Here is an 11,009-nt window from a genome sequence, read left to right on the forward strand (position 1 = left end):
TTTTCTAGTTTTAATAATTAACGTCTCTCGGCTTGCGCGTAACGGCAAGGCTTACATCGTTGCCTTGTCCTTTGGTGTAGCACTTGTACAGATTCTGCGGAGTCTTCTGGAACCGGTTGAAGGGCTGCACCGGTATCCTGGGGTCTACCATCCCCATGTGCTCTCTTGTGCGACGAACTTCTTGACCATCCCCCGTTTGTAGAACCTCAGAGCGGGGTTCGTCAGCTGGCCTCAGGAAGCCAGCTGGCGAACCACCGCGGCCGCGTCACGGCGTTGTACGTAGTTACCTCCTGGCCACGTGAGATGGGCGGCACGTTTCTGCTGCCGCAGTTGCAGTAGATTCTTTGGCTGTGACTTATGTCGTGAAGTCGTCCATAGACTATGCTGCAGGGTACTGTCTGGAGTTCCGAGTGGGTTCTTGGTACCGGCAGCAGGGCTCGGTTCTGGCGTCCCATCAGCCTCTGCACAGGTGACTTGAGCGCATCGTCACGTGGAGTGTTGCGTCACTCCAGCAAAGCTGTATGAAAGTCAGACATGTTAAAGTAGGGCTTTAAAACCTTCGTTTCTTGGACCGCTCTTTCTGTGATGCCATTCGAACGTGGATGGTATGTGCTTGAAATGACCAGCGCAATGCCTAGCTTTCCCAGATAGTCCTTGAACTATCCGCTGCTAAATGGCGGACTGTTATTAGCACACAGTTTCAATGGCATTCCATGGCCGGAGAAAACTTCCGAGCACCACGCCGTGAGCGCGTGCGCAATGGGGCGCATTTCTCGTACGTCAACAAAGAACGAGTAGAAATCAACCATTAAGGCGAACTGGCTTCCACCAAAGTAAGACAAATCTATTCCTACAATTTGTCACGGCAAGGATCATTATGGCTTAAAAGTGGCATCTTTATGTTCCACACTTTGCAACCTTTGGAAAACTGTTCAATGTCACTCGACATGTTGAGCCAGAACATGACCGTTTTTGCTCTCGCTTTCAATTTCTCTGTCCCCGCTTGCGCCGAGTGAAGAAAACGCATCATGTCCATTCTTTTTGATTGGGATACGATTACCTTATTGCCGGAGCTTGATCAAGGTGCTGTTGTCCTTTGTTGCGGCAAACAGGTCAGACTGCACTCCGAGGCTGAAACACAATAAAGCGCGTTTACTTGAAAACCCTCGGCTTTTTTGTCATGCATGTTTGGCTGGGAAATCGTGATAGAGCATCGGCAAGGAACAGTTACTTTCCAGGCTTGTATATCACTTTGATAGAGTACTGTTGCAATGTCAGACACATGCGCTGCAACCGTAGTGGGCACTGATGTTGTGGGTTGGAAAACATGGAAATTAAAACAATGGTGATCAATTTCAACAGTTAACGTGTTCTGACCGAACAAATAGTCATGTAATTTTGTACAGCTATGGAAAATTGCAAGCGTTTCCTTTTCTATTTGTGCGCATCTCTGCTGGGTATCTGCCAGTGACCTAGAAGGAAACGCGATTGGGTGGCCATATTGCAAAAGGCCGGCTCCTACGTCCAACTGACATGCGGTAGCTGATAGTGTCACTGGTTCCTTAGCGTCAAGATAGCCGAAGATCGGTGCCTTTTGTAAGCACTGGTTCAACTTGTGAAATATTTCTTCCTGCTTCTCGGTCCACACCCATGCCATCTCTTGGCGTAGACAAGTGCGAAGTGGGGCTGTTACGACAGACATGTTCGGGATGAAGCGCCGTACGAAATTCATTGTGCCAAGAAAAGCTTTCAGTTCCTTACTGTTCTGAGGTGTTGTCATTTCCAGAGAGAGAGAGAGAGAAAGGAAGAGGGAAATGCAGGGAGGTTAACAAAGGACGTGGCCGGTTGGCTACCCTACACTTGGAGAGGGGGAAAATTGAAGAACAGATAAGGAAAGAAAAGAAAAATGATAGTCAGTCATTCACAGTCAGTCGCAGCGAAATCCCCACTGTCACAAACGTTCATGCAATCCAGTGTCTTTCAAGAAATACAGAAGGGCTTTTCTGGCCTTTTGCATGCAACAACGCATAGGCCATGGTCCAAGGATCTTTCCTTCTGAGAGCGCTCTATTGTCTAGCAGGTTGAGTTTCGGTTGTAAAGTACGTCGTTGCGTTTCAAAGGATGGGCAATGGCACAGAAAGTGCTCTAGAGTTTCATCGCACCCGCACAAATAGCACGCCGCACTGCTGGGCATTCCTATTAGGAATGAACAGGAATTTGTAAATGCGACCCCAACCACATGCGACACAGTAAAGTTGTTTCGCGGCGGGAGAGTCTAGGTGGCAGGCAAAGTCGCAAGTTAGGGTCGACAGAGTGCAAGCGTGAGTTGGAGAAACCCGGTGAACTCCATCGTAGAAGTGTGATGTGGCGAGCAACGGTTTGAAGTTTTCGCGCAGCATCAGTTCTTCAAGGTGGTACAGGAACCCGCTGATGTTTTTGGTGAGCCGAACGCGCAGCTTCATCTGCGCTGACGTTGCCGACAATTCCGCAATGACTTGGCAACCATTGAAACACAATCTCGTGGCCTTTCTCGAGCGCGTGATTATGAGCGTGCCTTATTTCGTACACTATCTGCTCGTGTAAACCACGATGTAGGGCAAACTTCAGAGTTTGGAGGGCTGCTTTTGAATCGCAGAACGATTTTGTGGCTGCTGGAGCACATGCTTGAGTGCACCTTGAAGAGCCTCAAGTTCTACTGCTGTCGACATTGTATTGTGCGAATATTTAAACTGCAAAGATATGGCGTCTGATGGAACAACTACTGCTTCGGTAGAGCTATTTGAGTTGGTGGAACTGTCCGTGTAAATGTGTATGCGGTCAAAATAAGACTCGTTGAGGAGAAGCAGAGACAACTGCGTCAAGGCTAGCGGTAACAAGTCTGCCTTCTTAGCAGTTCCCGGAATTGAGTGGCACACATGAATTTGCCGGAGACACCACAATGCCGATGTTAGGTGTTTCGCAGGCTTGAAGCCAGATGGTATCGAGTCATGGTGTCTCGTCACAGTACCACAGAATGTAGCCTGTGGTCTTCGCAGTGTCAAATCGGCAAAATGGTGGAATGGTAGCCGAGAAAGGAGTCGAATGTGCGCTCTTCGCGTTTCACCGATATGAGTGGTGATCGGGTGCTCCTGTGGAATGACAATCGTTGCAGCTGTCAGAGAACACCTCGGGAGGCCCGGCATGTCCGAAGTGCTTGGGCTTGTACGCTCTGTAGTGCAAGGATATTAGTCTTGCATGTTTTAAGCAAAACAGGAAGGCTGTATCGCAAAAATCTGAAAAAAAGTACCGTGTATAGCTACAACATGGAGCGCACGGATGGTCCCCACGATTTTCCAGCTACGAATTTGAACATACTCGCAATGCAAATGAGCTTTTTCTTAATGTATGAGACATATGTACTGCAGGTAAGGTCACGATCCACAATAACGCCTGGGAACCTGTGAGCTTCCTTGTACGCGATGGACTGACCCTCGATGCACACCGGGTAGAAAGACATCGCTTTTCGTGTAAATGCCACTAGTGCACATTTTTCTGTAGAAATTGTCAGACCTTGTCGGCGAAGGTATGCCACTCTCAGAGTTGCCACTTTCTGTATTCTGGCGCTCATTTGTGGCCTTGTCACGCCGGACGCCCCGATGCCAATATCGTCAGCATAGAGTGACACATTAGCAGTCTGTGGTATCGTTTCGGCGAGTCCCACTAGAACGACATTCTCCTTGTGGGACACCACGACTGGAGATATATCTAGTTGCCGGGCCATCCTCTGTAAGCACAAACACGGATCTCCGTGAGAGATGGCTCCTAATCCACCTAAAGACGTGGCACCCAAGTTCTGTAGCCTCAAGCCCTTTTACATCTAAGAAGATTGCCACAGAGAGGCGGTTCATAGCTTTTTGTTGCTGCACGGAGGTCACGAGATCAATGACGCTGTCAACTGAAGACCGTTGACGTTGAAAACCAGCCATAGCCTCAGGGTATATGTTATAGTATTCGAGGTACCATTCCATACGCGTCAGCAACATCCTCTCCATGACCTTGACGATGCAACGCGCAGGTGCAGTCGGCCGGTACGATGAAAGGTCCAGCGGAGACTTCTCAGGCTTAAATAGAGGCACCAGTCGGCTACACTTCCAACTGTCAGGGACTATGCCGTCGCGCGAAGATTGATTGAACGTATCCAGAAGACAACGTTGTGCTGTTGAACCTAGGTGCCTTATGGCAGCGTAGGTCACCCCATCAGGACCGGGTGATGACGATCGCCTGCATACAGTCAAGCCCACTTGCAGTTCTTCCATAGAGAAAGGCACTTCCTGCTTTGAGCTCTCGCGATGGGAACATCATGTAGCAAGAAGTCAGCCAGCAGAACGAAGTCGCCAGTAACTTTCACACAAAATTCTCCCGCGACCTCAAGCTCTGGAGGACTTTGATGCACAGCCAGCGCTGTGAAGGGACGACGTTGTTGTGGAGGTGAGCGAAGACTGTGAAGAGTTCTCCACATGGATGATAACGGCTTGCGAGGGTTCAGCGATATACAGAAGCTCTTCCATCGTTCGTCCTGAAATTTGTTCAACTGAAACTTAACTTTCTTCTGAATGCGTCGGGCTTTCCTCGGGTCATAAATGGACTTAGTACGCCTATATCATATCTCGGCCCGATGGCGGATCACCAGAAGTCTCTCCAATTCTTGGTCGATATCTGTGCGTCTTGTAGATGTTGTAAACCTCCGCGTAGAAGCCTGCAGAGCTTGTATGATCATGTCTTCGAGGCGCTCGGGATAGTCATGTCTGCACTTTTCCTCGATCGAAATTCGGTACGCTTACCAGTCTATATGTCTTGAGAGCACGTGGAAAAGAGAACTGTCAAAGCCCCTGATAGTCATGTATGGAGGAATATGGTGGCTGCCATGAGTTTCCGTGTCTGATAACCATTGAACTCTGAAACTATGCGATACTAATGTCAAGTCCAAGCAGCTGCTGTAAATCACTCCCCGGAGATACGTCTGGCTGCCATCGTTCAAAACCCTTAGTCGAGGCTTGGCAGTGAGATCAAAAGGACTCGTGCCTCGTTGATTTATCCTGAGGCTTCCCCAGAGTGGATGATGGGCGTTAAAGTCACCTATGATTATCCAAGGGCCTGGAGATCTTGTGGGTATGTCGGTTAGTCTTTGTCGATCAAGTCTGCGTGATGAGGATATGTAGGCGCCTATTAGTGTGAATGAAACTTTCTTCTTTTTAACACGGAGACACATGTATTGATTATCATAGTGAGGCTGCACTATTTGGTGAACATACGTGAGCTCCTTGCGGACGTACAAAACTACGTTCATTGCATGATGAAGAAACAAAAGATTTGTACCCCGACAGTCAAATTGTCTTTGAAAAGTGAGGTTCACAAATCATGATAATGGGGAACTTGTTCTCTAAAACAAAGTGCCAAAATTGTGACATCCGTGACTGCAGGCCTCTGGCGTTCCATTGAAATATGGAAGCGCGTTTGATTTGCTCCTGGAAAGGCCGCAGTGGTTGTGGATGAGAAGCCAGCTTGTTACTGTAGACCCACAAGTACTGGTTCAAGGGAATCCAGGACTTGCAGTGCGCATTTAGCGGATGGCGTTTGCATATTATTGAGGAGTGCTCGGATAACACTCACCAGCCACCTCAGCATAGCAACGACCTGGACACCTTGCGCATCTTGTTTATTTGTTGTCGAAGTAGCGCTTGGTGGTAGTCGATTCTGTCACTCGGCTGAGAAGTCTTCCTTTACGTCTTCCACCACCACCACTGCCAAGCCCCCTACAGCTTCATGGTCAGAAGAATGCCGAGGCTCAGAAAAAAAGACATACATGAGAGTTAAGGGTGCGAAAGGGTGAAGGATGTATGATGCTAGTTACGCACTGTAGAGGCCCATGCAAAACGGTATGGCGTCAGTGTGCACCTGCGCAGTCGATAAAAGTTAGAAGAAACACACAACCAAAATGCAGGAGTGATCCTAAGAAAAGCTTCACTTTAAAGCCATAAACGGGATATGTACAACAAGCATTGGCAAGAAAAATGGTGTTATGTATTATTACCATGTGAAAAATATTCACTTTCTTTATAAAAGCACGATTGCACAGAACTAAGACCACCAGAAATATAGCTCATAATATGCCGCTGCTCAAAAATCGATCAGCCGCAGGGCTTTTTCCTATGTAACACAGAAGGTTTATAAATCTGATATATTATCACCAACGCGAAGCGCAACGAAACACAAGTGACGAAATGTCTGTAGAAGTCTGGTTAGCTGAAAGCCTGGCGTTCAATGAGACCTGTGCCCCGTGGGATGGTGTGCGCCGAAAGTAGCGTTATCACCGAGGCGGCTCTCGGGACAAAACAATGGAGCCAGGCGAGCCGCGTCCAACCTCGGCAAGAGCACTAGCATCGCCTTGACGCGCGCTGTAGTCTGCGCTGATTCACATACATGGCACTGCCGACAAGTTTGCAACTAAACGTTCATTGATGCGTGTGTGAGCTAGCTTTTTTTGGCTATCAGAAACTTAGTTCGGTAATAGATGTAGTGCAATAATAAGTTGTGCTCCTTATTAACTTTATTTGTACATACAAATAGTAATTACAGAATACGGAGTTAGTAAATAGCAAATGCAGAGAGAGAGAGAAAGCAAGGACCGGAAACGTAGGGAGGTCAACCAGAAGAGCTTCCTGTTTGCTACCCTACAAAGGGAGTTAATCTCTGTGGGTTAATCTACCTACTTCTAATTGTTAAAGTTCTGGTTAATCTATCTACTTTTCTGTTTCTTTCGTCACTCTCTCTCTCTGTCTCTGTCTGTCTGTGCGTGTGTGTATGTGCGTGTGTGTGTGTGTGCGTGTGTGTCTGTGTCACGGCACAGCAAGTTAGCCTCAGTTGAGAGGCAAACGGGCATTCACGCGCGACGCATGAAAGTGACTACGTGACTGCAACAGGTTCAAACAAATTTCTGGAATTTTACGTGCCAAAACCACGACACGATTATGAGGCACCCCACAGTGGAAGACTCCAAATTAATTTTGACCGCCTGGTGTTCTTTAACGTCCACTCAGTGCAAGGTTACATGCATGTTTGTGCATTTGCAGTTTACTGTACTTTGCTGATATTACTAATTACCGCACAAAATTCTGGCATGACGAGTGGCGGCATTCAATATTGTGGAAATAGAAAGTGGCGGCGTGCCTCGTAAGCCCGACTTCCTGTAGGTGTTGGGCACTATATACGGTCCAGTTGGTTGCCGGTTTGACTACTTTGGTACTATTTCTGATATTTTGAAAGCGCTACAAAATAGGGAATACAGTGTGGTTAGGGAGAATGTGAGAGAGTAGACGGTGGCCACGTGGCTCACATTCCGGTCTTCCTTCAAGTGTGTGGTGCTACTTTTCTTGTTGGTGGCTCGATGCCTATGGCATTGTGCTGCTCCAGCATGGCATCCCTCGTAACCCGATGTGCTAGGTTTGGGAGACTTAATCCCAAAACTTGACTACGCGCAGTTTGAGAGGGCCCTGGCCGGCTTTCAAAGGTTATGAAATACTACCTGAACGGCGCATTTGGATAATTAGCGGGTCAACTGCTCTTAAGTAGGCTTCATGCTCGACATGCGATCTCACTTATGCTCACGGGAGCGTTTTTAAAAGACCAATCGAATATGCCGTATGAGTTATCTTTCAATAGCGCCCGAGAAGAAACGGTTCTTTTGCCGAGCTATTACCAAGAAAGAATAGTGATTTTTCCGTCGACAAACGAGAAAAGGCACACGTTCTGCGCTTTTGCCCGTTACGTCATCCGTATGTTCGGGGTGTTTTTGTGCCGTGTACAGGGTCCTGCCTTCGACGTTGTAGAATGCGCGGTACGATGATCGGGAACTCGCAAATCTGAAGCTTTAGTCTTTCTGTGCCTTCAGTAGCACAACGAGCTTTGCATCGTTGTCTATATTGTGAGCCAATAAATAAAATGTCTCCATCGTTTCAGCATTCATATTCGCACGGCAAGTTCTCGATGTGGGCAGTTTCGTCCTTCTCGTTTACCCTAAAAAAACTTTTGCAGCCAGTTCTACCAAAGAATATGAGGATCGCAGTTCATTTCTAAACGCCGTATAGCCTGAAAATTAGTTCGCTTAACGTATTCGTCCGAAGCGCACTGGCCTCCATAATATGGCAGCTATATTAGTATAAGGCTCGTACGTGCATGATGCACTTAACGCACGCAGCCGTGCCACCATACATGTGGCGCAACCAACGCCAGGCGGGACCAACTTGCGACACAAGCCTCGGAGGAAGATATATCTTCCACAAATTCTGTGGCTGCGTCCGTCGTTCACTCGTCGAATGAAACCGCTGCAAAAAAGCATCAATAAATAAAAGAAGCCTCTTCAGCGTCGAAAAGGACACGGTTAGCGGCGGGGCAGGAAAAAAGCCATTACGGATTTTGATGTCAGCCTCAAATACGATCGCTGAAGAAGGGGGAGTCATTCTTCATCTCTAGAGACTTAACGTTCGTTTTGTTTACAAAATATTAGTAACAAAAATGCAGAAGAAAAAGGCGACCGTGTTGCTTGCCTATCCGATCTAGGTTAGTGCTATCAGGCCAGTGATTAGAGCCAAGCGTCTAAACGCGCTCTTGAACCGGAGACCAACCAGATAGACGGACAAGGCTGTAAGGTGAGCAGAAAACAAAAACAACAACAACAACAACAACAAAAAGAAACCAATAATACCGAGGAGAGGAGCACACGAGATCCGACGCTAACAGTTTGCTGGCGGGTACGGTCAATTTCTCTTTTTTTTTTCTCCCCCATTTTCCTGTTGTCTTATTCGGTTCTCGAAGGCCGGACGCGATTCGCTCTCCTCCTCCTCCCGACTCCTCTTCTTTTTCTTTAAGAACAGGGTGTTGCAGGGTTTCTGCTTGGTCTCTTTACGTTCTTATAGACACTCGTAGACACGCACGACCTGAGCCGCTTTCGCGTTGCGCACGTATCATCACTCTATTTGGACGAGGAGTGCTTCGCTTCGGCTGTGGGTGACGTTGAGTTATGTTGGAGCAATATGAGGGGTGCCCTAAATGAAATGTGTCCTGGTCAGTGGTGCTTCATTCGAGCTTGGCTCATCGCAGTGGTCATCCTGTTTTTTTTTTCTCTCTCTCTTCCCTTTCATTCTGCCCTCTTCGTTCTTACAGTCGTCAAGTGGACACCCATGTGCTCGGTGGCGCTTCCTTTCGCTGGCCTTTTTCCAGGTCGCTGCGCCCGTGTTCTATGTGTACTTACTCGTCAGCCGTGGCTCGACCTTGCTTTAATGGCGGTATGTATTGGCTGCCTCTGGGGAAGAAATAAAAATAGCAAAGCGTCAGCATGATTAATCGAAAAACATCGGCTGATGGTGCTGTAGCGAGCTATCCCAAGAGCATTAGCAACTGTGTCCTGAGATTCGCTAAAGTTTCTTCTTTAATGTGCAGTTGACTCCGCATTAGTTAGAATACAAAAAAAAAATTACCGCAAGAAACTGAGCTTTACTTTTCTCTCTTTAATCTGTCGTTACCATTGACCTCCATGCTACTTATTTTTTCTCTATGCGAGGCATTTGCGCCAACAAGGAGTACGTCTTAACGTTTGCTTCCATTCACGAGACAGAAGCGACTTTTCGACATTAACAAAAAAAAAAAAAAGACGACAAACGAACATACCTACATTGAAATTTTCGGCGAATTATAAAACCTCCGCTGTTTCTTGAGATACGGATAGCGCAGCTACACAATGAAGAGAATTGTCGCCGATATGTGCGCGAAGTGACGAGTTGCGCGGGCTAAATTTTGATGTGTGACTGAAGACGTTTAATGTAAACCGCGGCATTTCACCCCCATCGAAATTTTTCTCTTTTCCAAATAAGATCTGAAGTTGAGAGTAGGCTCTAGGTTTGCATTTCCATCTTCACCATTGCCCATTCTTTCGCACTGCGCAGAATGCTACATATTGCTGCGATATTTAAAGATGTATCTGTGTTTGGTGGCGAATGTGGGTTCGAAGGCTTTGTGCAGTTGCAGAAAAAAGAAGAGGGAAAACGTGACTCCTACTAAGTTTTTTTTTTATAGTAACCACTCTTATCAGTAACCGTCTTCCGAAACTTTGTCCGCGTTTGCTTAGTTTAATCTAAATTCTCTATTCCTTTCACTTTTTATCGACTCCTGTTGCTGCTGTTTGTACAGAACGATGGTGATAGTGCGCTTTATAGTGCGATAGCGGTGGTAGGAAGGTGCGTTGCATTTTTTATTCTCTCTTGAATGACAACACATAAATATGAGTCAAGCGTGGAAACAGTGTAATAGAAACAAATAAAACTCGGACTGCACTATTGATGCAGCTGGCGTAGTTGCCGAGCGTCCACTTCAGACTGTTGAGAGCGTGATTTTTTTTTATTCTGATGTTTTCGTGCATTGGGGGGCATTGCATTTACATTGCAATGGTAGGCACTGGCGGCCTGTCTTCGGCGTTTCAATAACTAGCCGCTACCGCAGGATGTCATCACGGTGCCTTCCTGTCACTGGTGATATCCTAATAAAACCATTAAATGATCTGTGCAATAGCTCCATTTCCATTTGCTTCTGGCTGGGCTTCGCTTTTACGAACGTCTACTGCTTCCGTATCCGTTGAATGGACACAGCCTCGTGCAGAGTTTCTAATTACTATGAGAACATTGAACATATCACACTCTGCTGCCGTTATTTTGACAATGAAAGACAGACAATGCGCACCGCTTTAGGCCGGCTAGACGACAGAGCGGCCAGACAAGAAAATAATATTAGGACCATGGACTTAAGAGGCATTACGTCGGTGAAACGATGAAGGTGGTTTTGGATGAAATTCTCGATGGTAAGACAGCATGACGACGAAGCTTCTAGCTCGGAAGTTCCTATCTAAATACATCGGAAAGGAGAAATCGTTTTTCTTCGCAACTACAACACGAACTTTGATTAGATTTGTTGCATTTAAAAGG

This window comes from Dermacentor andersoni, chromosome 1, assembly GCF_023375885.2.
Source record: "Dermacentor andersoni chromosome 1, qqDerAnde1_hic_scaffold, whole genome shotgun sequence".
NCBI classification, from domain to species: domain Eukaryota; kingdom Metazoa; phylum Arthropoda; class Arachnida; order Ixodida; family Ixodidae; genus Dermacentor; species Dermacentor andersoni.